The sequence below is a fragment of the Callospermophilus lateralis genome, unplaced genomic scaffold, assembly GCF_048772815.1.
Source record: "Callospermophilus lateralis isolate mCalLat2 unplaced genomic scaffold, mCalLat2.hap1 Scaffold_1167, whole genome shotgun sequence".
Taxonomy (NCBI): domain Eukaryota; kingdom Metazoa; phylum Chordata; class Mammalia; order Rodentia; family Sciuridae; genus Callospermophilus; species Callospermophilus lateralis.
In genome coordinates this window covers 499,560-526,637 of record NW_027511969.1, presented here as the reverse complement: position 1 = coordinate 526,637, position 27,078 = coordinate 499,560, and the positions used below count along the sequence as shown (strand labels likewise).

Below are 27,078 nucleotides of genomic sequence, written 5' to 3'. Positions count from 1 at the left end.
ATGGAGAAGGCGGGCGCTGGGTCTGGCGAGCCTTCTCATCTGGAGACTCCGGCGCCCACGGACGATCGGCTTTTCCTGGTTAAAGGTGTGACGCGGGGAGGTGCAGTGCCTGGCCTGCGCCCAGGGTCATTCCCCTTCGCATTTCGCTCAGAGCCCACGTCGCGGCCTTGCCCCTGGATTTGGCGGGGTCGGGAACCGCTGGCCTGGGGAGGCGGCCGGAGCCGGGAGGCGGGTCCGCGATCGCTCCTCGCGTGGGGCTGCATTTCCCCATCCCCTCGGCAGTTTTTCTCCTGCTCTAATTACACTCACTCTCTTTACCCCCGGGAGAAACTTCACGCCGCCGCCCGCGGAGAGGGCAATGAACTGCATCCCGGAATGACCTCGGGAAGCAGAGGTCGTGAGGTCGGGCGCACTTCACCCGAGGCTGCCGCTTACCTTCGGCAACAGCTACTTAGCCATAATTTCTCGAATTTCAGAAGTAATTTTGAATGTAACTTAAAAAGTATCTGAAACTTATTTGTTTTGAACTTAATTGTTTCTTCTTTTTTTTTTTTAATTTGAATCTCCCCTCCCCCAAACTCTTGGCAGGTGGAATTTTCCTTGGTTCTGTTGCCACAGCAGGAATGTTGGCTGGATTTGTTACCACACTATCATTGGCTAAAAAGAAAAGCCCTGAATGGTTCAATAAGGTTTGTGACACTGAGATCCATTCTTTGCATTGTTATTGTTTATAATAAATTGCATCTTTTTATATAAAAAAGTAAAGGAAATGTTGATGTCCTTTCTCATTGTTTTAAGAAGTAAGTCTGAGTATACCACATGGGTTAAAGAAATTTACAAATTAATTGATGGTCTTCATTTTCATTTAAAAAGAAGTGCTGGATTCGTGGTTTTTTAAATTTTAGCAGAACAAGACTTTGAAAGCTTATCTGGTATAAGTCACAACATGACTTTAAATTTAGGTAACTCACTGTTAGTATAAGAGGTCTCAATATTTTATGTACTATTAGAAAAATTATGGCAGTTAAGCTCTTGATACTTACTGCAGTAGGATCTCTGTTTCAGAGATGTAATACTGAAATAAAGCGAATCCTTGTGTCAGTGAGAAATATGTCGGCTCTTTAAACAGGAGGTTCATTCACTGCTATGGCCCCAGCCCCTAGAAAATAATTTAGATGCTCAGAAACTAGTTGAATGATTGTAACATACTTAAAGCAAAATATCCTTAACTTATTAGCAAGATTGACACAGTTGCTTTTTGGTGTTGTGTACCTCATTTCCTTCACTTATGAGGAATTTTCTTTGAGTTTTCTTGTAGATTCATGTCTTTGTATTGTTCCATCTCTTCTTCCCGCCCCTTTTGACTTATTCAGTACTTCATTGCTTTAACAAATGTTTACTTGGAAACTTTTATGTGTCATACACTGTACTAACTAGGTGCAAAGGATAAAAAATGAACAACACTTCTGCCACTCAGGAATCTTAGAGTCTAGTGAGGTGGACACAGATTAAATATTCACCCAGATTATTACCGTTGTTGAGGAAGAGTGTTGCATGAAAAATCTTAAACCATTTGGATTTGCTTTCTCTTATCTTGGGCATTCATACTTAACTCTTCTGGACACTGTAATGACAAGAGCCAAATTTAAAGCATTTAAATTCCCTATGAGGGCTTACATGGAACAACTCAAATTATCGCTAAGAACCATATGGATCATTTTCTCCCTTTGTAATTGAATATTTTTAGAGCAGAAATATATCTTGTGGCAGAAAGCAGTAAAATTTAATAGTGGTGCTTTAACAGTAGAATTTGGTTGATTTGTAAGCTGAAGTGTTTTTATGTTAACCCTCAGCTCACAGACTTAAGAATCTGATGAAAGCTAGAGATTCTACACATATTTACAACTTTGCATTCTGTTTTGTTCTTAGATTTATTCATCACATATGCTCTTCATGGTCTAAGATGGTGGTTTGCAGACTGATCCAGAGAACACTGGTGATTGAAACCCTTTTGTGGGCCTGTAAGGTCAGAATTATTCAAATTCTGATTATTTGAATATTATTCAAATTCTTCATGATTATTCAAACATAATTGCACTCATGGTATGGAAGTAATGGACAGTGAAACTGCTGTGCCTTGGCATAGTCACCGTAGTGGCAGAAAATCATACTAATAGTCATTTTTGGGTTTTTCATTTCAGTACATCTGCAATTAAAACAAACAAACATTACATAAGAATGTTATTGTCCAAGCAGTAAAAATTTTAGTTTTAGTAAATCATGACATTTGAATTGTGAGAAGAAATGGGAAATACTCATACAGTTTTTCTTAACATTGAGGCAAGATGTCTTTCTCTAGGAAAAGCAGTGTGTGATTGAGTTGCCAACTGAACAAGCCACTTTTCCCTTGGAATATTTTTATTTGAAAGAACAACTGACAAACTGTTATTTAGAAGGAGGTATATGAAAGACATTTTCCTAGGAGTGAAAAATATGAACCTGTGTTTCCACTGTTAAAATTCAAACTTTCAGTTAAAATTAGGTTTTAGAAAACTTATCTGCCATCCTGGGCTTAACCCCTACTTAGTGGTCAGCAACTTTACTGATGAGAATTTTTATGGTGATATTAAGGATGTTTTAAAAAATATATTGTTTAATAAATCATATCAGTAATTGAAATATGTATATAACTTGGTAAATCAGTATCTTCTGAGTAATCATGTATTCATGGACAAAGTACAAAATAGACTAATATATTTTAATGTAATAAATTACAAAGAAGTTCATTGACATGACTTCAGATTCCATATTGTAACTAACCTTGAGTTAGGAGTTTTGTCAAGTTTTATAAAAAAGGAAAGTTTTTAAATTACTTCTCTCTTTCCCAGCCATATATCTGTAGGCCAGATTTTATTCATATAGTTTAACCAAAACAACAACAAAAAAAAAATTTGCAACATGAAGCAGACATGAAAATCCAGTTCTCTTTTTTATTAGACTAGGCATCTAAAAAATTAGCAAGAATGTAAAATTTGCTTCTATTTTAAAATGAATAAAACTTGAGAACTTCTTGGTTTTGATTTCTAATATATTAAATATTAGTAAATATAACCCACATAACTGAAAATCTTTTAGGTCCAAGTATAAAAAGATCCTGAGACCCAGAAAGTTTGAGAACCACCATTCTGGATGGTTAAATATGTAAGTTCTGCTTCCCTCTGGGAAACAATGGAATCAGAGCATTACCATTTTTCCATGTTCTGAGAGTTAAAATGGGTTGTGGAAGAACTCAAGTTCTGGAGCACGCATTTAATCAGTGTGTATTGAGCAAGCACCAATGTAAGAGTATCACTGAGGCAATGAACTTAAAGGTCACCCACCACCTAGACATCTTCTATTATTATAATAATTATTTTTCCAAACAATGAATACTTGCCAAGTGCCAGCTGTTATTCTAAAGGCTTTACCCATTTAACCAACACACAGCCCTATGAGCCGATATTACTGTGTGTTGTTCCCATTAAAGAGCAAGAAACTGAGGCACACGTGAATCAAGCAACTTGCTGGACATGGTACTTTTCTATCTTCAGTTATTTCTGGGAAATAAATTCTGGGGAATAAATCATACCACTTAGTAATATTGTTATTCACATAAACTCCTATCCACTAACCTGGGAATGTAGGTATTTATTATAACACAGGATTGTAACCCAAAAGTACTTTTTAATGACCAACTTTTCAGCTAGGGGCTACCTACACTGCTTCTATTTCAGACAGATAATCAGCTCCTTAGTGACCTATTTTCATTTTTAGCTGTGTCTTATGCTAGAAAGCTGGAAACTGGAAAACAATAATAAGGGCTAAGTAAGCACAGTTGTTTTTCTTTGTAATTTTTTGAATAAAAAGGAAAATGCCATCTAAGATGGCCAGAGAGTCCACTCTTGAGCTTCTTTTATCTATTTAAATGACCAAGCTGTATTTCTAAAACTGGTTCTTTTCACATATCAGTTTCATAAAAAGATTGCAAGGTTATATGAGTGAAATTTTGTGTGTATATTTCTATTAATATATACATAAACGTGAAATTTGCTTATCTAAAGTAATTCAGTGCCTTTACTTATAAATGTTATGGCATGGAACAACTTTATCACATTACTGAGTTATTTCAAGATCCATTTATGTAACAAGTAGATTAAAAGGACAGGTTATCATTCATCTTTCTCATAGCTGTAACTTCTGAAAAATTATAAAAAATACCTTTTAAATGTATTTTGCATACATTATTAAGTTATTCTGTGACGTAAATATAAAAATTTGATATTAGATAAGAATGCTTTATAGGGGAAATTAAACTAGATTGAACATTCTTTTTAAAAAATCTATTTGATTTATGTAAAATCCTAGAATTATACTGAAAAAAACCTAAAACGTAGACTTATTCATTAGTATGCAGTTAGCATTCTGACAATTTGCTCTTGGTAGTTCCTACGTGTATGAATAATAGATTATTAATTCTCAGAGGCTACTAGGTAAATGTTAGAAGATAAGGAATATACATATGTTCTGGCATAGAAGTATTATAAATACTGAGTTTTCACTTAGAAAATCATTTTTGTTTTATCTTGGGAATACTCCTTAGTGTTTTACTGTAACTGCAGTATGATTTGTTAAATTCAACTTCCAAATACAAAAGCCTGAGTTTTACTTTTAAAAAAATGAAGCCAGGTGCAGTGGCATATGCCTGTAATCCCAAGACTCAGGAGGCTGAGGCAGGAGGATCTCAAGTTCAAGGTCATCCTTAGCAACCTAGTGAGGCCCCAAGCAACTTAGTAAGACCCTGTATTTTAAAACAAAAAATGGCAGTGAGAGAAAGTGCTTTCACTTTTTGGCAAATTAATCTTTTCCTGAAGCAAGTCAGTCAACATTCATTTTGAAAAATTTGAATGGAGTGCGTGAATGTCATTTGGCATTTTCCCCTAGAGGAAAAAGCTTGGGTCTACACTTTTAAAACTCAAAGATTAATTTTTAACATCAAGTTGCCACAAAAATTCATTTTCAGAAGCATAATTTATATAGTATGACTAATAATAACTAATTTTATTTTATAATTTATGAGACTGATATTACACAAATATGACCTGCTTTTTAAAAAGTCTAAGGCAAAATTAAGATTTTCATGTGAATATTGATGTATCATTAAGATTTATTTTCATGCAGTTTCTTTTTTACTTGATTTAGTAAAACAAATGTGGGTGAATGTAGACTTTAAAATATATATATATGCATAGGCCAATTTCTGTCCTTCCCAGGGGAATGATGGTTTTTAATCTTTGTTTCTAAATTAATATTAAGGCTAAAGCACTTAAACTGACCCTGGTAAAATAACATTTGGTTAATTCTGGGCAAAAATCAGGTCAATTAAAAGCCAGGGAGTGCATCTATGTGAGATATGTGGTGTCTAGGGAACCACACTGAAACTACAGCAACATGGACAAGGAATGAGATGGAGAGAATATTGTTTGTATTGTGGAAAATGGTTAAAGAAGGATGTGTTGGTGACCTGGTTAGGTCTAAGAATATCTACAAAAAATGCCAGTCAATAAGCACTGCATACCTAGTAGATGTAGTCATGATGCTATGTACAGGGATGCAGATCAACAAAGTGTAGGCTTTCTGTGTGCTGGAGCAGTGTTAGCAATCTCCAGCCAAGCATGCATAAGAAAAAGTGGCACTAAGAAATAGGTTGAGCAATATAAAGAAAATTCTTCTGAAAAAGAAGCGGACACAAATAAATAGAATTTTCTTTCCAAATGAAAGACAGGATGTTATAATCTGCTGTTATCAGATTAGGTAATTATTTTAATGTTATTCTAATAAAAATGCCAATGATTGGGGAATAGAGAAATCTCGTGGAATGTTCTGAGTTTTTTTCGGGAAGAATTAACAGGCACAGTGTCTTGTATGCTGAAATGTCTGTCAATCAGAGATATTGACTTAATAAGAAGTGAAGTTGCTATTTGACCTTGGTTTGGCCTGGCCTCCTAGCATCATGATGCTTACATCATTTCAAACACTCCCAGCTTTCTTATCCTTTCTGAATTGATCATTTTACCCAATCCTTTCTGTCTTCATTTCAGGGAAGCATGGCTATAGCTGCCTTACCAGAGAGCGGGTCTTTCCTTGCCTTGAGAGCTCTTGGCTGGGACTCTGGGCAAAAATTTATGCCTGGTGTGGAGTTGGTGTGATCAGCTTCGCAGTCTGGAAAGCTTTAGGATTTCACAGTGTAAGTAATTACAAACTTATGATTGGCATCTGGCTGTTTTTTCTACTTTCTGCTATCTAAATTTTCCTGGTGTTCGAATTTCCATATAGTGTGGTCCTGTGTTGGGAAGTAATGTCAAAGAATGTAATGAAATTCTTGCCAATTTCTAGGCAACTTCTCATTACTAGTAACTAATAAAGCTTTTCAACTATAATTATGTAATGACTAATTCATAGCTAATGTTCATTCTATGTAAATTGATGTTAGCTACTTCTTTAATGAATTATTAATTGGAACAACTTTCTGTACTATTTAACATCCATCCATATGTATAAACATTCTTGTAAAATAATTAAAGCATTTTTAAAATGGGTTATTTAAATGATTAATTGTGTTGTTTACACATTATTGGAAAAAATCCTAAGAGCCTAAATATGTGTGTGTTTATGTCTGGGTGTATATGTATGTGTTTATAAAATTTATACCCTAAGCTAAAAAGCTATTCATTAAAAAAGATTGGTTTCTTTCTTTTCTGTTGTTAAGAAGGTCCACAGAATTTCCAAACAACTAGTAGGAAGTTCTGTGTATCAGGCTCTTAATGACAGATGAGCATTGATGGGAGTTTAGAATAGGTGGCAGTAATGGAGTTGATGAAAAGAGGTTCTGGATTTATTTCAAAGGTGGAGTTAGCAAGGTCTTGTTGTAGATTGGATGTGGGATGTGAGAAGAAAGTGAAATCAGGGAATGTCTCCAAGATTTTGGTGTGGGCAACTGCAAAATGGATAGAGACCAATGTTAGGGGATAACATAAAGGGCTCAGTCTGGGACTTGTGTTTGAGATATGTTAGACAGCCACATGAAGAACCAAGTAATCAGTTAGATATAGAAGTTTGGAATTCAGGGGGAGGTTCAAAGTAGAGATATAAATTTGAGATTCATCAGTAGATGGATAGTGTTTAAAGTCTTTAGACCAGATGAGCTCATGAAAGCAGGCAGCTGGGTGGCAAGAAAGCAAAGAGGTTTGAGGAGGGAGCTCTTATGCATTCCTAAGGTTGAGAGATTGGAGAGAGGAGAAAGTAGCAAAAGTGATATCCTGACCAAAGAGGCAAGGAGAGCCAGAGTAGTAGCTGGCATTCCAGGAGAAGAAAACATTTTAAGAAGAGGCTGTGTTGCATGCTAGTGAGAATTTGCATAAGAACACTGACCACTGACTTGAGCATAGCAATATCATGGTCACTGTTGAAATGGTGGCAGAAAGCCTGAGTGGAGTATATTCAAAAGAGAAAGAGGAGAGAAATTGGAGGCAGTAGGTACAGACAAGTATTGAGTTTTGCTGTAAAGTGAAATAAAGAAATGGAGTCATAACCAGAAGGATTGGGGGCGGGGGGGAGTTAAGAAGGTTTTGGTTTTAAGTTGCAGAATAATGTGGAGATGAATTAATTTAGTAGAGAAGGAGACACTGAGTTGTGGGGGGGCAACAGGGAGTAGTTTGCTAAAGCAACCTTATAAACATAGTTGAGCTTTTCACATTCACTTTAATCATAACTAAACATGGGGATTATTGTACTTTTCAGTCAAAACACACTGATGGACAAATGATAGTTTCCCTGGTCTGAACAACCGTTATTTTTAAAGTGATTTTGCTTTCTAATCATCCTTTGTAACAATAAATTAGGGACAACTTGGAAAATTCTGAAAACCACTGACTGAAGATTTTTGATGATTGTTATTACTTCAATTTTTTTCATTTCGTCCATTGTACCAACGTTTTAGACATAGCAGACTATTTATTCTGCCTAATAACAATATAGCATTACTATCCCCCATTTTATAAGTGAGGAATAAGTGCTCAAGACCCTAACTCACTTGCCTAGGATCACACAACTGACAGAGTCAAGTTTTGAACTGAATTCTAAATCTTAATATCTGTGTGTTTTCTAGCTTTACCTCCATTAGCTAAGATGGGAAATAAAGGAATAAGTGAAAGGAGCCAGGGGAGGAAGGCAGGTAGTGAATTTGGTTTTGATTGTGACCTGACCATGTTCTTGATAATTCACCAAGTTTTTCTGGGTAAGTGAGAGCCTCATCTCTCCACATGATAATTGATGTCAAGTCTGGTCTAGGACTGGCCATTCTTTACTCAAAGAAGAGAAAATCTTCTTTTAAGCTGTCATCTGCAATTAAAAAATGCCTACAATATTACAGTAAATGGAAAATGGGACTCATAGCTATGTATGATAGGAGAGCGGGTACCTGAAACAAGTTACCCGGGAAGAAAAATGTCAGATAGAAATATGTGAGTGAATTATGGGCATATGAGTGAATTTTTTATTTTGCCTTTACATATTTTCCTTTAAATTATTACTTTACTAGTAATACCTTTTAAAAAATTGTGCAAGATTTTATTTCTATTAGTTTTTTACTGCAAAGGAGTTCATAAAACTCCTCTGGCTACCCATGAAATGTACTCTGGGCTTGCACCTAGTAATAAAGTTAAGTGGCTGACAGTCTGTTAGCACTTTCCATTGACAGTGCAATTGATGGGTGATGTTTCCAGTGTTTAGTACTCTGGTTATAAACTCAATAAAAAAATTTGAGGTATTAAAATATGAATAAACTTTGATTTAAGAGTCATGGAATGATTCAATCTAAATTTTCATAGACCAACAAAATTAGGATATTATACACTGGAGAATTTGGCTTTATGGGCTAGATTGTGCTATTTTAGTTTCTAGAATGTGAACTTTGTTTTATGGCACTAGTAAGGATTATTGCCTAAATTAAATATTTTGGGGAGAAAAAATATTTTCTGACTGGCAACACTGAATACAAGAATACACAGTTTCCTTTTCTGTTGCATCTTTGTCTAATTATATAGAGGGAATGCAGATACCCTCTCCCCACATACAGGTCACTAGGCACATCAGTTTGATCTGCATATTTAAGAAGTGTCACAGAAAAATGAATCCACTAATATTTTCCAAGAGGCACATGTTTTAAGGACAGCAGTATTTTTAATTTGTTGGTGTGTGCATTTGGAAATCATTAATGGGTCTTTCGAGAGCCGCACACTGTGCTAAGAACATCTCCTCAGTAAGCTGTTGTCTAAGCCTTACCATTCCCTTCCCAGGAAGATTCTTACTACCCTCTTCTGAGGCTCACAAACAGCATATGGGATATTTCATCGCTACATTTAGAGAGTTCCTGCATTTAGAGTTTTGATGATGAGATTTACCTAAGTCCAGTAATGAACTTGTGTCACTATCACTTCCTCTTTGGGAAATGGCATTTTTCTCTACCTAAGGACAACAGTATTGGTTAGAAAACAAAGACCAGAAATGGTCCATGCACACAATAAATCGTTAAGAGGGGACTTTCTAGATAAATGCAGGTAAGTAAAAACCAACTCCAGCATCAAATAATTGTTGTTTAGCTACCTTGAAATGCATTAAATCTGCAATAAACTCAGCCCCCACCATCACAAAAAAAAGGTGCCATCTAATGGCTGACTTTGAGCAGCTTGATAAAAGTACGTGTATTTCCTAATTTAGTTCACAGCTACATCTACTGGCCTAAAAGGGAACGAACGTGTTAAAATGCTTAAATCAAAATACTGTTCAGATTCTTAAAAATATTTTTGTTTTACTATATTTATAATTATCATGAAATTTCATATTTCATGGAGCACATGTAATACATCAAATATATTTGTATTTTATATAATGGCACATCATTTAATCAGGGTTCAAAAAAAGGAGAGCTAGTGGGAGTTCAGTAACATGCCCAATTAGGGGGTTTTCCCAGGAATAGGTGGGGACCTCCCTGCCTACAGAAATCAGCATAGACTCACGTCTACCCTGCCACCTGGCCAGCTTTGGGCCAGCAAGCACAGCCTGATTGTTCAGTCTAGGTTTGTTGGTTACTCTTAATTATTGTATCATTTGAGTAGGACTGAGGATTAAATTCAACACAGTAACTTAATTGTGGAGGGGGGAGATGAGTTTGTCCTATGGGTTCATTGTTCCTAAACGAGCTATGCACCTGATCTCAAGAGACTGATCATTCAACAGGGGCAGTATGATTAGCTTGTTTTATCAGGGCAGATACTTCAAGCTCAGAAAATAATTGAGGTAAATGATCTGAGTTCCTGTAGTGGACTAACTGGCAATTCCCTAATTATAGAAGAAAAAGTAGAAACCATGTCATATACAGTTATTCGTATGTTACTCAATTGCATAACTTTGACTTTATTACTTTTATTATCTATAGTGGGTATTGATATTTGAAGGATTTCTGAAGAGGTTTAGCTAGTTTTCAATTAGACTACCTTGGATATTGTTTTCTTCTGTTCAGAGGGGAAACACAGGTATCTCAGTATTCCCTGGTTGATTCAATTGGAACTTTACAGAAGGGAGAATACACTGCTGAGGCCCTGTGCTGTACATTTGTGAGGGGTTGCCATCTCAAAGAACTGGCAGAGTCACCTCTGCTTCCCTTTCCTGTGTCTTGTGTAGATGTATTCATGATGCCTGGTATAGTAAGAATTTATAGATAATTTATAGCAATTGCCTTCATAGAAACTAAAACCCAAATAAAAACAATGAATGAAAATGTTCTTAGTTATTTTGAATTACTTTAAATTATTTAGAGATATAAATTATAAATGTTTTTAACTTTTTTATTGTGGGATAAGAGGTATTTGTCTTTATTTCTATTTTATATTAGTCAGCTTCATGTCACTATAACAAAATATCTGAGAAAATTAATGTCTAAATGAAAAGATTTAGTTCACAGTTTTGGAGGTCCCAGGCATATTGAGTGACCCCATTGCTCTGGCCTCCTGGTGGAGGTGCTGGACAGCAGTGGCAGGGGTGTGAAGTGGAGCACAGTTGCTTGCTCATATCATGGGCCAGGGAGCAAAGAAAAAACTGCACAGTCCCTCTGGGTCACATACCCATGACCTCAGGAACTCCCACAAGATTCTACCACCTTCTATAATGTCCTTCTTGGGACCAAGCCCAAGACATATAGGTCCTGGGGGACATTCAAGATCTAAACTAAAGTACACATATTGGTGTTTATTTTTAAAGAAAAATATATTTAGGGCCTATCTTTTTTAAAAAATAAAGATGACATTGGTTTGGGGTTAATATATATATATATATATATATATATATATATATATATATATATATATATATTCACTGTTTAAAAAAAAATCAACTCAATGTAGAAAAGTACAAAAAACAAACAGAAGCCAGCAGAAATCCCACCAAGTTACAGTCACCATAGTAGGAACACCCTTTTAGACCTATGCTATGTATCTACAGGTAGATTCATAGAATTGTGCAGAAATGTTGTGTGCTGGGTTGGGATGGAGCTCAGTGATAGAGAGTTTGCTTAGTATGTGGGAGGCCCTGGGTTCCATCCCTCGCACTGAAACAACAAAAAACCCCTCGGGTACTGGGACCTTTTTGACTGCACAGTTACAGGGAAATTTCACACAGCAGAGTGTATAAATCTCTATCACTTTTAATGACTACATGGTACTCCATTGCATATTATAATCTACTTAATCTGCTTAACTGTCAGTAGTAGTTAGATAATAGTTTTTCACTATTATACACCATAGTGATCATGTAGGCATACATCTTACTGTACTTTTCTTGATTGAGAAATTTGTCTTAAAGATAGAGGATGTATGTTTGAAAAATGTCTTTGCAAAAAATTTAAAAATAAAAAATAAAAATGTTTTGCTATCTACTGCTAAATGACCCTAACCCTAACCCTAAATGACCCTCCAGAAAAATTTGTTTATAAGGTAACAGCTTAGAATAAATCTGACATAACTTTCCTATGTTTGAATATAAATATATGAATACAACACCAGTGAAATTCCACATCATGTACAACCTCAAGAATAGGATCCTAATTAGAATAACTTATACTCCATGTATGTAAATATGTCAAAATACACTCTACTGTCATGTATATATAGAGAGAGAACAAATTTTTTAAGAAGATTACAGCCCATGTAAGTTTCCTAGCATCCTGGCCGTTTGTGACTTGTATTATTCTGAAACTTTTGGCCATGTGATAGATAGGGAATTATCTCTTTTTTTTCTTTTTAAACTGCATCTCTGTTGCTATAAAGGCTCAAATGAAAACAGTCTGTGATTGGATTTTTTCAAACCTCCTCAGGCCTGTCCTGTCTTCTCATCTGCTAATATAGGTGGCTGCTTTCTCAAGATCCCAGGTCTCCTTTTCTTTAAAATAAACAAACAAAAAAGGTAAACCATATAGTAGAACAGCTATCTTTTAAATATTTTTCTAGAAATGGGCCTTTGGCCTTCCTGTTCTGAGAGTTAAAGGAAGTATTATTGTATTCTTCCTCTGAGACTATTCTGGGTGTATTCTAACAACATTTATTTTGTCTGATTCTTTGTTGTAACTGCTGCAAGGTATAATTTTTATGTTAATATTTAGATTTATTTCTTAACTCTATGATCAGCCTGATGGTTTTTGCTAATTATAATTACATTTCTTCCTTTGACTCTTTAATTCAGTTTTATTACTATTCTGGTTCATCCTTTATTAGTACATTTATTCTTAGACTATTTTTATGTATTCATCTCAAGTGAAGCAGTATTGTAGAGTGACTGTAAGACCCTAAATGTAAGTAAAACGAGGGAAAAATCTTAGAAGTTTTCAACTTTGAAGATATCTAACAAAGGGAATAGGCTAAGTTCTGTTTACTTCTCACTGGTTTAGTTCAAAGATTAAAAACAAGTATGAGTCTCCTGGCAAATTGTTTAATGGTAGCCATTTCAGAGTGATCTGCAAGGGAAGTCTGAGAAGTGGCTGAAGCATCTTTCTGCGTCTTCCTAATCTAATTTCAATGTTTCTGAGATCTCTACCAGTTCTGCCCTAGGAAGAAGCTTCAGTTTTTTACTCTGATTAACACTCAGCATACTGGCCTCACCTCCTCTTCTTCACAGTGCTCACTAGAACCCCCAGAAAACAGGCAGAATGATCTTCCAGAGATTGTTTCATCTGTCAATCCCTTAGGCTTTCAAGCAGTTTATGGATTAAGGAATATTTTCCTGGAATCATTTTTAAATGAATTGGAAGCATCAGTTAGTAAGTTTGAGGCAACAGAGACATCTCTGTTGCCCTTGTTTTGCATTACTTTGCAGCTCTGATGGCTTAACATAGGGCTGGGGAGAGGCCCTTGATGTGTGGAGCAATTTGGTGACAGGGGGACTGAATCACAGGTCTTGTTCAGTGTAAAATGGGAGATAATGACCAACGTGTTTTACACCAAGGAAGGAGAAATCTGATGCTGGGGCATATTTACAAAATATTTCTTTAAAAACCCACCAGTTTCCTTTCATAAGTCAAATTGGGCCTCTGGCAATTTATGAAATGGGAATGTACACTCATTAAAGAAGGCCTTCTTTCCAGAGGCCTGGCACAAATCAGGCTTAGTCACCTCAGGAATGGTCCCAGCCATATTCCACAGGAGGAAAGGTGGCCTTGGTCTCACTGAGTTTTCTTTTCATTTTTTTCCTTTGTCCTTATTTCTTATACTGAAATTATAAAATTTGGCCGGTATGAACAGATGTCTCTAAATAAAGCATTGTGGACTGATAGACCTGATATTGTGCTATTGTGTGCTTCCTCTTAAGCTTCATTTTAAAAGCTACCTGATATTGGTAGTCAAATATAGCTAAAGTTCAATGAAACATTGAGTTTAATAAATATGTGCTGCAGTCTGGCTGGGCACAAATCACGAGCCACTCACAGCTTGTAGATTCAAACAGCAATTCTTTATTCCCGATCTCACACCGGCCATCTACAAACACGTTCTGGGGAAATCCATGTTCTCTGCCCAAATCCACCTCCACTGGGCTTCTGTCTCCCAATTATACTGTCTGACCCTAAGAACTCAAGAGGAACTCAGGCAGCAGGATACGCCCTATTCCCCCGGCAGGAATACGCCCTAAACTCGGATTATCTTAAACCGGGAACACCCTAAACACGGATCCGCCCTGGTCCTTGAGCAAGGTCACTTTCCAGGAGTCCTTCCACTAAACAATATAGGGGTACACTGGCAAGGAAATTGTCATACCTACTTGGCTAATGGCTCCCAGCAAATATGTTAATATACTTATATACTTACTTGTCAGTATATCAGAAAATGAAGTCTCTTAAATTCAATTTCCCTAATAAATATTACTAAAAATTTTAAGAAGATATATATATATATTTATTTATTTATTTTTTAGTTGGGAACAATATCATCTTTATTTTTTATATTTTTATATGGTGCTAAGGAGCGAACCCAGCATGTGCTAGGCAAGTGCTCTACTGCTGAGTAGCGAATGGCAGCACTGTCCACTAAGGTGCCCCAGGGGAGAAGCTAGATCACCATTCATGACCATACTCTTTCTCACGCTGTCTTGTCAGTCACGAAATGCCTCTCTCCTGCATAGCCACAATGGCTGGGGACACTTCTTGTCCCAAGATGATCAAAATGGCCTCTCTGCTCTCTCTGCCTCCCACCTTTCTTCACTGCAATCCTTGCTGTATCTTACTGCCAGGCACTCTGGCCTTCACCTTCCCCAGACTTCTCCCTGCAGCTGTACCATACACTCTACTTGTTACCAGGGACAAAATCTCCATGCTGCTACCAAAGGCCCACCCTTGCCACTTGGGCAGTAGGTCCCAATCCAGACCTTGCTGCTGTCCTGTTCCTCAGGCTTTACTGATGGTTACATTCTCCCTATTGCTGTAGCATGTACAGATGTGCTGTTCTCTCCCATTGGTCTGCTCCCTTCACAGAAAATATTTCCTGAAAGGATTGTATGTGGTGGTCTATCTCCTGCCAGCTTCTTTCCTTGGGACTGCAGTACTATTGTCCAGGTTGCCAGTGCTCTCCTTCTTCCTAGATCCAGGTCTTACCTCCGTTCCTTGACCTTCTGGCCGCATTTGACCCATTGAGCGACCTCTCAGGAAGCAATGTCTTGTGGGTCTTGTGGTTTCTGAGACACCTTGGACCTCAATGGTCTTTGCCAGCTCCCCCTTTGATACTTTTGACATTAGTCCATTGACTCCATAGAGACTCTTTATTCTTCATCAATGCACAGACCCTCAGCTCTGTCATCTAGCTCCTGGCATTTTAAATCAATCTGTTCATGCGAGTGGCATCCAGATATATAGCTCTTCAGACTTGCCTCTCGGCTGCACTTTCCATTTTCACTGTGCCTCACAGGCATGTCTAATGACCCATGTCTCATCCAGAGCTCTTGATTTCCTCACCTCCTCCCAATGTATTCCTCACCTAGTCTCTCCCCCATTTCAGGAAGGACCACCATCATCCCGTCCCCCTAGTTCAAACCAAAAGCCCAGGTAAGAATTGTTTCAGATTCTCTCATTTCCCTTCATCCCTTCTAATCCATGGGCGAGACCTGTTAGTTGTAGCTCATAGCCCAACTCCTTCATCTCTCTCCGCCTCCATTCTTCTCTTACCTAGTGTATTGAGCATCCTTTTGGTCTCCTGACCTCACCTTCATTTCCCCTGCATTTTTTTTCTCCACACAGCAGCTGGAGATATTTTTTAAATGTAAGTTAAGTTATGACACTATTTCACTTAAAATTCTTCACTAGCTTCCTGTGGAAGAAGGTTTGCATGGTAAAGCCCCACCTCCTTCCCTGACCTTGTCCTGAGCTACCACAGTTGCGCACCCCTCCTGTTGCACTTGGGCCCTGCCAATCCCCTTGTTTCCCCAATACACCAGGTTTACTCCTGCCTAGGACCTTTATTCTAACTTTACCCAGGAAATTTATGGCCTGACTCTCTGTACAGCCAGCTCTATTGCCATTCAGAACTTCCACCCAGATTTATTTCACCTCCTCAGAGAAGTATCCTCAAACCATATGGTCTAAAATTACTCATTATCCTGTTTTCTTCACAGCACCAATTGCAAAATAAAATTATTTGGCCTATTTCCTTGTTTTATCAGTTTTTGTAAAAATGTAAATTCTGAAAACAGAGCTCTCCTTTATCTTGTTCTTTGTATCATCGGCACCTGTCACAGTGCCTTCCATTAGTAGGTGTTTTTTAAATATTTGTTGAATGAAATCCGCTATCTCAAGGGCTCCCTTTGCCTTGAGAATGAAATTCAGTTCCTTTAATGGTTTATGCACCCTTCTGTGATCTGGCCCCTGCTTATTCTTTAACTTATTGGTTCTCAACTGGAGGCAAAAATGTCCCCCCACCTAGACCCAGAATATATGTAGAAGATATGTGGCAGTATCTGGAGGCACTTTTGCTTGTCAGACCTGGGATGATGCTGCTGGCATGGTGCTTCTTGGAGACTTGGGGGCTTCTTTAATTCTAAAATATAATTTTATAACTTTAAAATTACAAAGAAAGCTTTTAAAATAATTTTGTTTATGTAATGCTCTTCTTCCTTATGAGTTTATAGTCTGTTTCTGATCAGATTATAATGTTAATTAACACTAATTTTTACTCATTTGGATCCTCCCCCCCCAAAAAAAAATCAAGGAATTCTTATGCTGATTTTTTTGGGGAGGTACCAGTGATTGAATCCAGGGGTGCTTAACCACTGAGCCGCATCCCAGCCCTTTTTATATTTTATTTAGAAACAAAGTCTTACTAAGTTGCTTAGGCTGATTATTTTCTTAATGGTTCCCCAAAACAACATTTTAAATAATTCTAATGTTTAAAAATATTTTCTCTTCCATTTGTATACTTGTTCCACTGTATTTCTAGTAGTATAGATTTTGTTGTTATTTTAACTTGGTTAAGGTTTGAAAAATGCTTGGCTATGAAAATAGGTAAGAATTTTTTTTAACTTATAGCCTTGCTAAGAAACCCCAAAGGGAGATGGGCGCAGTTGCAGACACCTGTGGCCTGGGAGGCTGAGGCAGGAGGATAGCAAGTTCAAAACCAGTCTCAGTAATTTAGAGAGACCCTGAGCAACCTAGTGAGAGCCTGTCTCAAAATAGAATATAAAAATGGATAAATATGTGTGGCTCAGTGGTCAAGTGCACCCCTGGGTTTAATCCCCAGTATCAAATAAATAAAAAATAAATAAATAAATAAATAAAATAACCTAAAGGGGCATCACTCATTTTACTACCTCTGTTGTAGCACCAGGTAGATTCTCTAGCCCAGCTTTTCATCTCTTACTCTTCTGTCTAGCCTTACAAATTCAGGTCTGCATTGATTTACTCATCCTTTTCTATCATAAGCATTTCCCAAATCCCTATTCATGTGTCCATCTCTGATCTAGAGGACAAGGATACGCTAATAAATAAGGTTGATCCCTTTAGAAGTGATATATTCAATATGTATTTCACATTTAATTGTGATAAATCCTGTAATAGAGATAGGTACAAAGTGGTGACATAGGATTTTTAAAAATCTATTCTGCTTGAAGGATTGGCAAGATCTGTGAAATGATGGGCTGTGGGAACTGGGCTCCTGGACAGAAAAAAGGAGAGTGGGAGTGGGCTGGGAGAGGCCAGGTGGAAGGACAGAGTGACTGAGTTGCAGCCATTCCAGAGACATGCGGTGGTCTGAATTTCCTGCCACCTCCCTCCTGAGTGGTATAAACAAAAGCATTAAAGTGTAATCCTGCCATCAGCTATAATATCACACTGCATTTTGAATAGATAATTTGAGCTAGGTTTTCAATTCAAAAAGAATAATGAGCCACCTAAGATAGAAACCATTAGGGAGCTGTCTGGCTATATTTGGCTTTCCACAACTTTGAGTAGACCTACATCTGCTCTGGAGGTCACTTACATCTCTCCATACTTCCCATTTATCTTGAGACTTATTGAAAATAAAAAGTGGCTTTGTTTGATGTATTTTTATTTTGGAGAGGTTTACCCCCCCCAACCCAGCCCTATAATGATTTAGTTATGGCTAGGTGGAAAGACTGAAGACACTGGTCTCATATATTATATTGCTGAAGAAATTCAAACTCTAGGAAGAAAATTACATAGAAGGAAGCCATCCACTTTAGAGTCTTTATGTCCTTGAATTTCATGCTCAAGAGCACTTATCCTGGAAAATGACTTGTCTGGTCAAAGGAATCATTTAGGAAGAAGGTGGGAGCACTCATCAGGTTAAAACATTTCCAGTGAGGACTAGGATAAAAGAAATGATAGCTATCAAAATCTTTTTGTTTCTTTTAAAGGATCCCTCTAAAATATTGGCTACTATTCAAAAAAGATGATTATTTTTAAAATTCAGGTTTTTAATTTGACAAATGGTATACCATAAATCTGACTGCCTGAGTGGAGAGAATTCATGTTCTGATGCTTTTGTGCTTTTGTGTGTCACAGAGCTTGTGGCTCTGTACCATCTAAATAGAGTGTTGGGGTCCCTATGGCTTAGACAGTGCATCATCACAGCCAATGAGTCACATTGAAACAAGGTTGTGGAACTACAATGATTGCCAATTTTCCCCACCCCTCATCCAACTCCTTTGCTTATTGTTCCTCTCTTCAGTGTCAGGAAGAATGAGAACAGCTTTTCATGTCCTGAATATAAATTATTCATTTTGTCAGGATTTGTTATCCCAAAACTGTAATCTTGTGCATTATGAAAGGGCTATATGTACCAAGAAGCCCCATTCTGGGAGAGTAAATCCTGTCTTAGAACAAGAGAGGTGCTTTGAGCAATCCTTACTGGGTTCAAATCACTTATGAGTGGGGAGAAAGAATCATAATTGTAAGTGAGGCTTTTGTAGTTTATTGAGTTTATCAGAGGGTGCATTTCATCATATGTAAAATGTACATCTCCTCAGCAATTTGTAAGGAAATTAGTTAAGAAGACTGCCTTGAAAAAATGCAGAGGAAGTAAGATATACTAATACAGTGTTGTATACTAAATAATTTTCATTATTTTAGTCATCAGTCTGATTTGTGCATTGCTTAAAATTTGTGATTTTAAGAACATTTTAAAGATAAGTTCCTTTTTTGTGACTTCTTAAGAAGTCGTTTTTACTAGGACTCAATCACAGGCCTTCCTTTGGTATAAGAAGGAATGTGTATCCTCTCCTGGTGAGTTTTGACTATTGAAGTAATACACGGGCAGCCCCTTGCCCTGTTGTCGAGCACCTGTCGACTTACATGGGTGTGAGTCATGGTCATGGTCATGGTCAGTCCTTCCTAAATAAAAGGTCCTTCAGCTAAATACACTGGGAAACAGGAGCCCATTTCTCTTCCGATGCTATTAGGAGACAATGCATAGGCACCTTTGTGGCCTGCAATATTACATACTCACCTGTACTTGATTGATGCATCTTACTTGGTCTGCCTACTCAGAGTAGAAAATCGATGACTCCAGGACTCTGGGTTCACCTGCCAAACGTGTAGAGTATGTGTATAAAACGGACTGCAGGATGCCCTCGCTGGACAGGAAGCCCATCCCCAAGCCTTGGTGTGTGCAGAGCCGGAGTGCTTGGCGAAGCCTAGTGGGATGGGGGCTTGGCCTGCGAGGCCTCATGGGATGGGGGCATGGCCTGTGAGGCCTCGTGGGCGGGCGGGGCCTGCACAGAGGCGTTACCTTGCCCTAGCCGGGTTCCTCTGGCCCTCAACCAACTGTGCCTCTGCGGTGGCTTTCCTCCCTCTCTTCCTCCTGAGTGCGCAGCCATGAGCTGGGCTGCCGGCATGCTGCAGTCCAACCAGAGAGCCAGCGCGAAGCTCCTGGGCCCCGGGAGAGCGTGCAGGCCACCTCGGGCGGCGCAGGTCCCGCTGGGCGTCGGTCGGCTGCTCACGCCCGATTCGGAGATGGCGACCGTGAAGGGGACCCTCTTCAAGAATTTGGCTCCCGAGGAGCGCATCCACCACACCAAGGTGTCCATTATAGGGAGCAGGTCGATGGGCGTGGCCTGCGCCTTAAGCATCTTGCTGAAAGACCTGAGCGATGAGCTCGCCCTTGTGGATGTTAACGAAGCCAGGCTGAAGGGCGAGACCATGGACCTTCAGCAAGGCAGCGCCTTCGCGAAGCTGCCCAGCATCGTGTGCAGCAGAGACTACCTGGTCACCGCAAACTCCAGCCTGGTGATTATCACGGCACGGGCGCACCAGGAGAAGGGAGAAACCCGCCTCGACTTAGTCCAGCGGAATGTGGCCATCTTTAGATTGATGATTTCCAGTGTCCTCCAGTACAGCCCCCTCTGCAAACTGATCGTGGTTTCCAACCCAGTGGATATCTTGACCTACGTAGCCTGGAAGTTCAGTGCGTTTCCCAAAAGCCACGTTATTGGAAGTGGCTGTAATCTGGATACTGCTCGTTTCCGTTTTTTGATTGGACAAAAGCTTGGTATCCACTCCGAAAGCTGTCATGAGTGGAGAACATGGAGAACATGGAGACTTGAGTGTTCCCATGTGGACTGCAGTAAACATCGCTGGCGTCCTTCTAAAAGATCTGAACACAGCTATAGGTACTGGTAAGTACCCTGAGCAGTGGGAAAATGTCCACAAAGAAGTAGTTAACAGTGCCTATGAGATTATTAAAATGAAAGGTTATACTTCATGGGCCATTGGCCTATCTGTAGCTGATTTAACAGAAAGTATCTTGAAGAATCTCAGGAGAGTGCATCCAGTTTCCACCATAATTAAAGGTCTTTATGGAATAAATGAAGAAGTATTCCTCAGTGTTCCTTGTGTCCTAGGAGAAAATGGTATAACAGACATTATAAAGACAAAGATGACCCCTGAAGAGGAGGCCCGCTTGAAAAAGAGTGCAAAAACTCTTTGGGGAATTCAGAAGGAGCTCAAACTTTGAAGTTGTTTGGAGACACCATTCTGAAGTTACTAAAGACAAGATATAGATATAGGATTGTGTATGCCAAGGTTTGGAATAACTTGAATTCCTAAAAATTGATGAAGAGGTTCCCCTCTTTATTTAGCCCTCCAGGTTTTGTTTGTTTGGTTTTTATTATTTAGTATCCAGATGTTAGATGGTACTTTTTACAATTCTTGACTGCAACATAAAAGGGGGTTTTGGTGTCTCTTATTTATCATTACTTTCCTTGAACATCAGTGTGGTTGCTATCTAGTCCAAAAACAAGTCTGTTTGGTTTGGGATACAAAACAAAGATATTGGTGTTTATTGTGTTATAGAAATTCCATTCTTTTTGTTAAATACATACTAATTCATTCTGGCTCATTGATAAATATGTTCACTTATATACTCTTTTTAAAAGTTGTAACTTCCTCTAATACAGAAATAAAATTGTGTAAACACATGGTACTTTTTTGTAATGAATCCATCTTGAGGCTTCCCTCTTTTTGCTGGGACAGCCAATCAGCTGGACCATTAAACACAAACATCATGAAATGGGGACTCTGTGTGTGTGTGTGTACAGCACACGTGTGCATGCATGCCTGTGAAGCAAGATCATTAAATATGAAAATAATGGTGATCAGATGTAGCTGTTATCAAACGTTCAATGCAGGGGGGCTGAGGTTGTGGCTCAGCAGTACAGCTCTTGCCTAGCACATGTGAAGCCCTGGGTTCAATCCTCAGCACACATAAAAATAAAAAAATAAAGATACTGTGTCCATCTACAACCAAAAATTAAATATCTTAAAAAAAAAGTTCAGTGCAGTCAAGTAGAATATCTTTAGAAAGAGGCCTGACAGTCACAGGTGGTACAGCTACTGTCATTGATTTGGCAAAAAAAGGAAACCCTTGAATTGTGCTGTTACCAAAAGTAAAACCTGATTTAGGGAAAGCAATTCAGACATGCCTGTGAGAACATCATTTGCTGTCTTGTTAAATCAAGATGCTATTATAAATTGTTCTAGCTGGGCTAGGTCTTAGTACTGTGGGCCCTGGCTCCGAGAGTCATTCCTGTTGCTTGGTTTATTTCATGTGAACAGCTTTTGCTTTTCGGTTGTGCCCTGTTTTTAATTGCTTCATAAGACTTGGCCATCGTAGTGAGAATTGCTTTTCTCAGAAAACATTCATTTAAGTTCATATTCTAGACTTTATGGATATGATATACTAAGAGTTTAGGAAAAAGTAAAGATGGTTTATCTGTCCTTTACTTAAAGGACAATATTAATAACTTAGAAAATGGAAAGCTGAGATTTAAAAATTCACATTAGCTTTCCTAACACCATTGGATATCTAAATGAATAACATGATTATGTTCTAATACATGTCATCTTCAAATCCTTGTTGCAATCAGCATCTGCTCTCTAAGCCAAGCCAGTGCTGGCTGCTTAGTTGAATTTTATCAAACAGATTTAGGACAGCAATCCCTCATAAAAAAAAAAATGGCCCTGTGTATGCTGATCAGATGGATCTCCCATATACAATTTCACTGAAAACATCTAGAAACGTTCTAATTCCCCCAGGAAACAGTTTCATATAAAGGGATTAACTGATTTGCTGAGTTCCCTGAACATGGGAAAACTGGTGGTTTGTTTGACCCAAGTGGGTATAAGAGATTTGTAGGGCTCATTTGCAGAGTCCCTGTTCCCTCTTATGTGATAAACTTTCATTCAACTGTGTTACAGTCATAATGTATGACTTTAGGGTATCAGAGTATGCCTTATGTCTGTTTTTTATGTCAGCCAGGATAGGCTGAGTTATGCCACAATGAAAGACAATCTCCCCACAATCTCCCTTAAAATACAGAGGTTTATTTCTCATGTAGACGCCTCAGAGGGTTCAAGTGAGTCTTTTGGAAAGCTCTTCTTCAAGTTCTGGCTTAGCACCTCAGGTTACTTTTATCTTGAAGCACCACCTGGGTGACACAGATTTCCAGTACTGCAATGGGAAGGCAGGAGAGGCCTAGAAAGTCAACTCCCATGGTTAATACTCAGCCTGGAAGTGCCAAACATTTCTTTTTCTTATATACACTAGTCACATGTTTATCGAACTTCAAGAAGTGGGAGTATGATCCCTTATCTCCAGAAGTAGATGTATCCTGGCTCTTGGTGAAAATTAGTGCTACATCTGTCATACATACAAAAGAAAATATCCACTATTACAAGAGGTATATATTATGTTTTTAAAAATGTTTTCAGTGAAAGGTGGCACATGGGTGAAAGTTTTAGAGACACTTTGTGTTTCTGGATCATAGAAACAGTGTGACTGAAGGGAGATTCCTAGACATCAGTCAGCCAGGCAAGTATCCTTAGGAGCCACATCATCTCTCTTATTTCTGGTTTTTCATAATAAAGCGGAGAGTCATAATTTAAGCTATATAGAACTTTGAAGATTAAATAATGGTGCTTTGTCCATGCCTGATACATAGGATATCCCAAATGATAAACATTATGATTCCTGTTCAAGTAACACTTTTACAACCTAATGATAATTTTTATCTCCTGATATATTAGTATTATATGGTCTTACTCTGTTCTGTTTTAGGAAGAAACTGAATTACCAGATTCTTGAAAGTTATCATTGACATATCTAAAGGCTGTGCCTTCATATCAGTAGATCCTATAATGATCCTGGCAATAGTCCTACATCTGCAAGTGAGAAGATAGAAACTAAGTGAACTCATTAGTGGCAAAAACAACTCAAAAGAGTTTTAAATTCCAATAACTGCCCATTTATTAGAATTGATGCTGTAAGGATTTTCAGAAATTAATTAAACTGAGGTATAATCTGAAGATCTTAAGTATATGGAGCTCCATATGGAGCTCTAAAACAACTAGAGACCCTGTTTATAACTTAAATGTAGACATTTAAGGCACCACCTTGGTGACAGATTTCCAGTATTGCAATGGGAATGCAGGAGAGACCTAGGAAGTCACCTCCTATGGTTAATACTCAGCCTGGAAGTGACACACATTTCTTTTTCTCATATACACTAGTCACATGGTTAAGCTACATATACTTAAAATCTGAAGTTGTTGTTGCTTTGCTTTGGAGAAGTCAGTTCTTTCTATGTACTATCAATGAAGATTTTCAGAATAAAAAACTATACCAAAAACTCCCACAAAATACAAATAGTAGTCCACCAAGATTGAGGCAACCAGAAATAAATAGACACCCCCCTATAGTTCCAGTTCCTTCCAGGGATGAAGTGCTATCTCTAGTGAAAAAAATGTGAAGATTTTAAGTAGCAGAGCTCCATTGTCTAAAGCAACTTGAGACCTGTTTATAACTTAAATGTTGATGCTGGGTTTCCATATCCACAGCTTGAGCATTCGAGACTAGGGCTAAGTGGTGTTTCCCCCACTCTCCTCGGTTCTTTCTCCTGTTTTGAAGCCCTTATATTCCTGGTTGGCTGTTTTCCAGATGATTCCTCCTACTGGTTCAGTTACTTACCTATGACCCTGGGAAAAAGTAAATAATACAGTATGGGGGAAATGAGAGGAAAGAGGAAAACCAGGCCAGGAATGGGAATGGGAGCACTATCCTGCTGAAGTTGAGCAGCTGCCCTTCACTCTCCTACCCTGGCCTCCTTTGCTTCCCACCCACTGCTTCCTGGCAGCTTATTATTCTATGTCACTGAGAAGAGAACAGTAAATGATGCTGCTTGTGCCTTGGTCATCTCACATCCCTTTTGAAAACTGTGTCATTAAGCTAAGTTTTAACATGTTCACCCAGAAAGACGAAGGGAGAGAACCAGGCAACACATTGTAAACTCTGTCCGAGAAGTGCCTGTTTTTCAACTACGAAAGTCTGTGCAAAGTTCCTCAATGGGGGCATGGTTGGTGCTTTGGACAAGTCAGTTCTTTCTGTGTACCATCAATAAGGATTTTCAGAGTAAAAAACTACCAAAAATTCCCACCAAATACAAATAGTAGTCCACTAAGATTGTGACAACCAGAAATAGACACCCCCCCCCCAATATTCCAGGTCCTTCCAGGGATGAAGTACTGTCCCTAGTGAAGAACCTCTTATAAAGGGATCATCATAGTGCAAAAACTCTGCTCAGCAAGGAGAGTGAAAAGAAGGGGTGGGGGAAAGAGAGGCATGTCCCATAATGTGTGTATCTTCAAGATTGGAATCTGGGTCTAGAGCTTGGAGATGCTTGGCGTGGGTCTCCTAAGACTATATAGTATCTTCAGTCTCAGAACAGTTCAACCAAAATTATATATAACTAAAATAATGCTTTTAACAAACAAACCACTATAATTATATCCATGTGAGCTTTGTTCTTAGAACACATCTTTATAATGTGTGTGCACCTAATATACAGTAGGTGTGTTTTATGTGCATCATCGCAATCCTCACAACTGGAGGCAGATAGTTATTATCTCCATCCTGCATAGTGGAAACTATGGCTGGAGAGAGTAGGCAGCTTTTCCAGGTGGCGGAACTAGAGTTTGAATGGAGACTCTGATATCACCTCTGAATTTGGAAACAAGGTAAAGATTTAGCCTCAATTTGAAAAAAATAAGTATCAACATGAAAAAATATATTAACTAACTCTCAGATAACCACTCTAAGAATGTCTGCATGTTGCTGATGAGTCCAGGGTTCTTCACAATCCAGATGAGGAGAGGAGAAACGGTGAGGCTGTGGTGCTGCCGAAATGGCGTCTTCATAGGAGACCCAGAGAGAGGATAAGCATCCATCAGAGTGTGTAAGACTCTAGCTCCAGGAGCCAACACTTCCCCTCTCAGCTGGGGTGTAGGCCTTAGGTGGACCAGGCACCCAGGTGAACTGCAGGAATCCTATCAGCACTACATAAGATCTCCCAACCCCTGCCCTGACTCTTGGATTCCATATCAACTTCTGCTGGTAAAACCCCTCCCCAGGCTTTTCTACACTGCATGGCCCATAAGAACTTTCTAATTTATTTGCCATTCATTGATTCATTTGTTTTAATAAACTCCTACTAAGTTTCTTTTCTCCATTCTTTCCCTCTGACCCTAAAATTCTCACTTTGAATGACCTAAGTATGTTCATTTATTTGGACTGACAGAAATGGCATTCTTTGCTTCATCTGTATGTGTGAAAGCCAGCGATCCACACCATTCCTCTGATAGCAGATTCATATCCTAGAGGGTTGACAGTGTTGCCTTCCAGACTAAGAATGAAATTTTGTGTTATTTAGTTAATAGATTCATACTTGGAAGAAGAGGTGTGTGCTTTGTTCTGTCGAGGCAGCTGGAATACAGACCTCGGAGGTTATTGGTTATTCCTTTTGCTCTGCACCTGTGAGCAGTGAAGTGTTTTCCAGTCAGCAAAGGTGCCGTCTCTAATAGTTTTGGCTGTTTCTCCCTTCTTCTGACATTTGATGACCAATTGTTTTTCCTTCTTCTAGATGAAAGACTTTCGAAGTAAAATGCAATCGATATTTCCAACAATTCCCAAGAACTCCACATCAGCTGTTGAGTGGGAGGAAGCACTGAAATCTAAATAGAAGGACATGGGTGAATTCCAGAATGATTGCTGCAGGAAGGGTGATTTTGGAAACACCACCACAGTTGAAAAGGGACTGGGAGCAATTTCCCCATCGATCACCAACAGATTGTGATGAAGCGCAGGACGGCAGTGTCGAGGCTCCCTGGCAGGCGCTCTTTCTGTGTGCCTGAGTCTGTCGGGTGGGAAATGTCTTCCCAAAGTTCAGATGCCTATTTAACAATAATAATCAGTGGGATGCCTTCCCAGGTGGAGGGGGCCCAAAGGAAAGATGTCTGTTTGGAACAATAAACCAAGGGTTGTACCTGGGAAAAAAAAGAGTTTATAATAAAGTATGACAAAGAATCTTTATAAGCAGACCTGTAACAGCAGTGATACCTCAATGTATTTAAATAAGTGGGTTTTATGAGCCTTTCCTGTCAGTATATGC

General features: G+C 38.5%; 2 pseudogenes; both read left to right on the top strand.

Annotated features, from left to right (window-relative positions):
- On the top strand, window positions 1-26,649 carry LOC143390355 (transmembrane protein 242-like; annotated as a pseudogene).
- Window positions 19,955-21,092, top strand: LOC143390352 (L-lactate dehydrogenase A-like 6A; annotated as a pseudogene).
- Window positions 26,650-27,078: the final 429 nt, after the last annotated feature.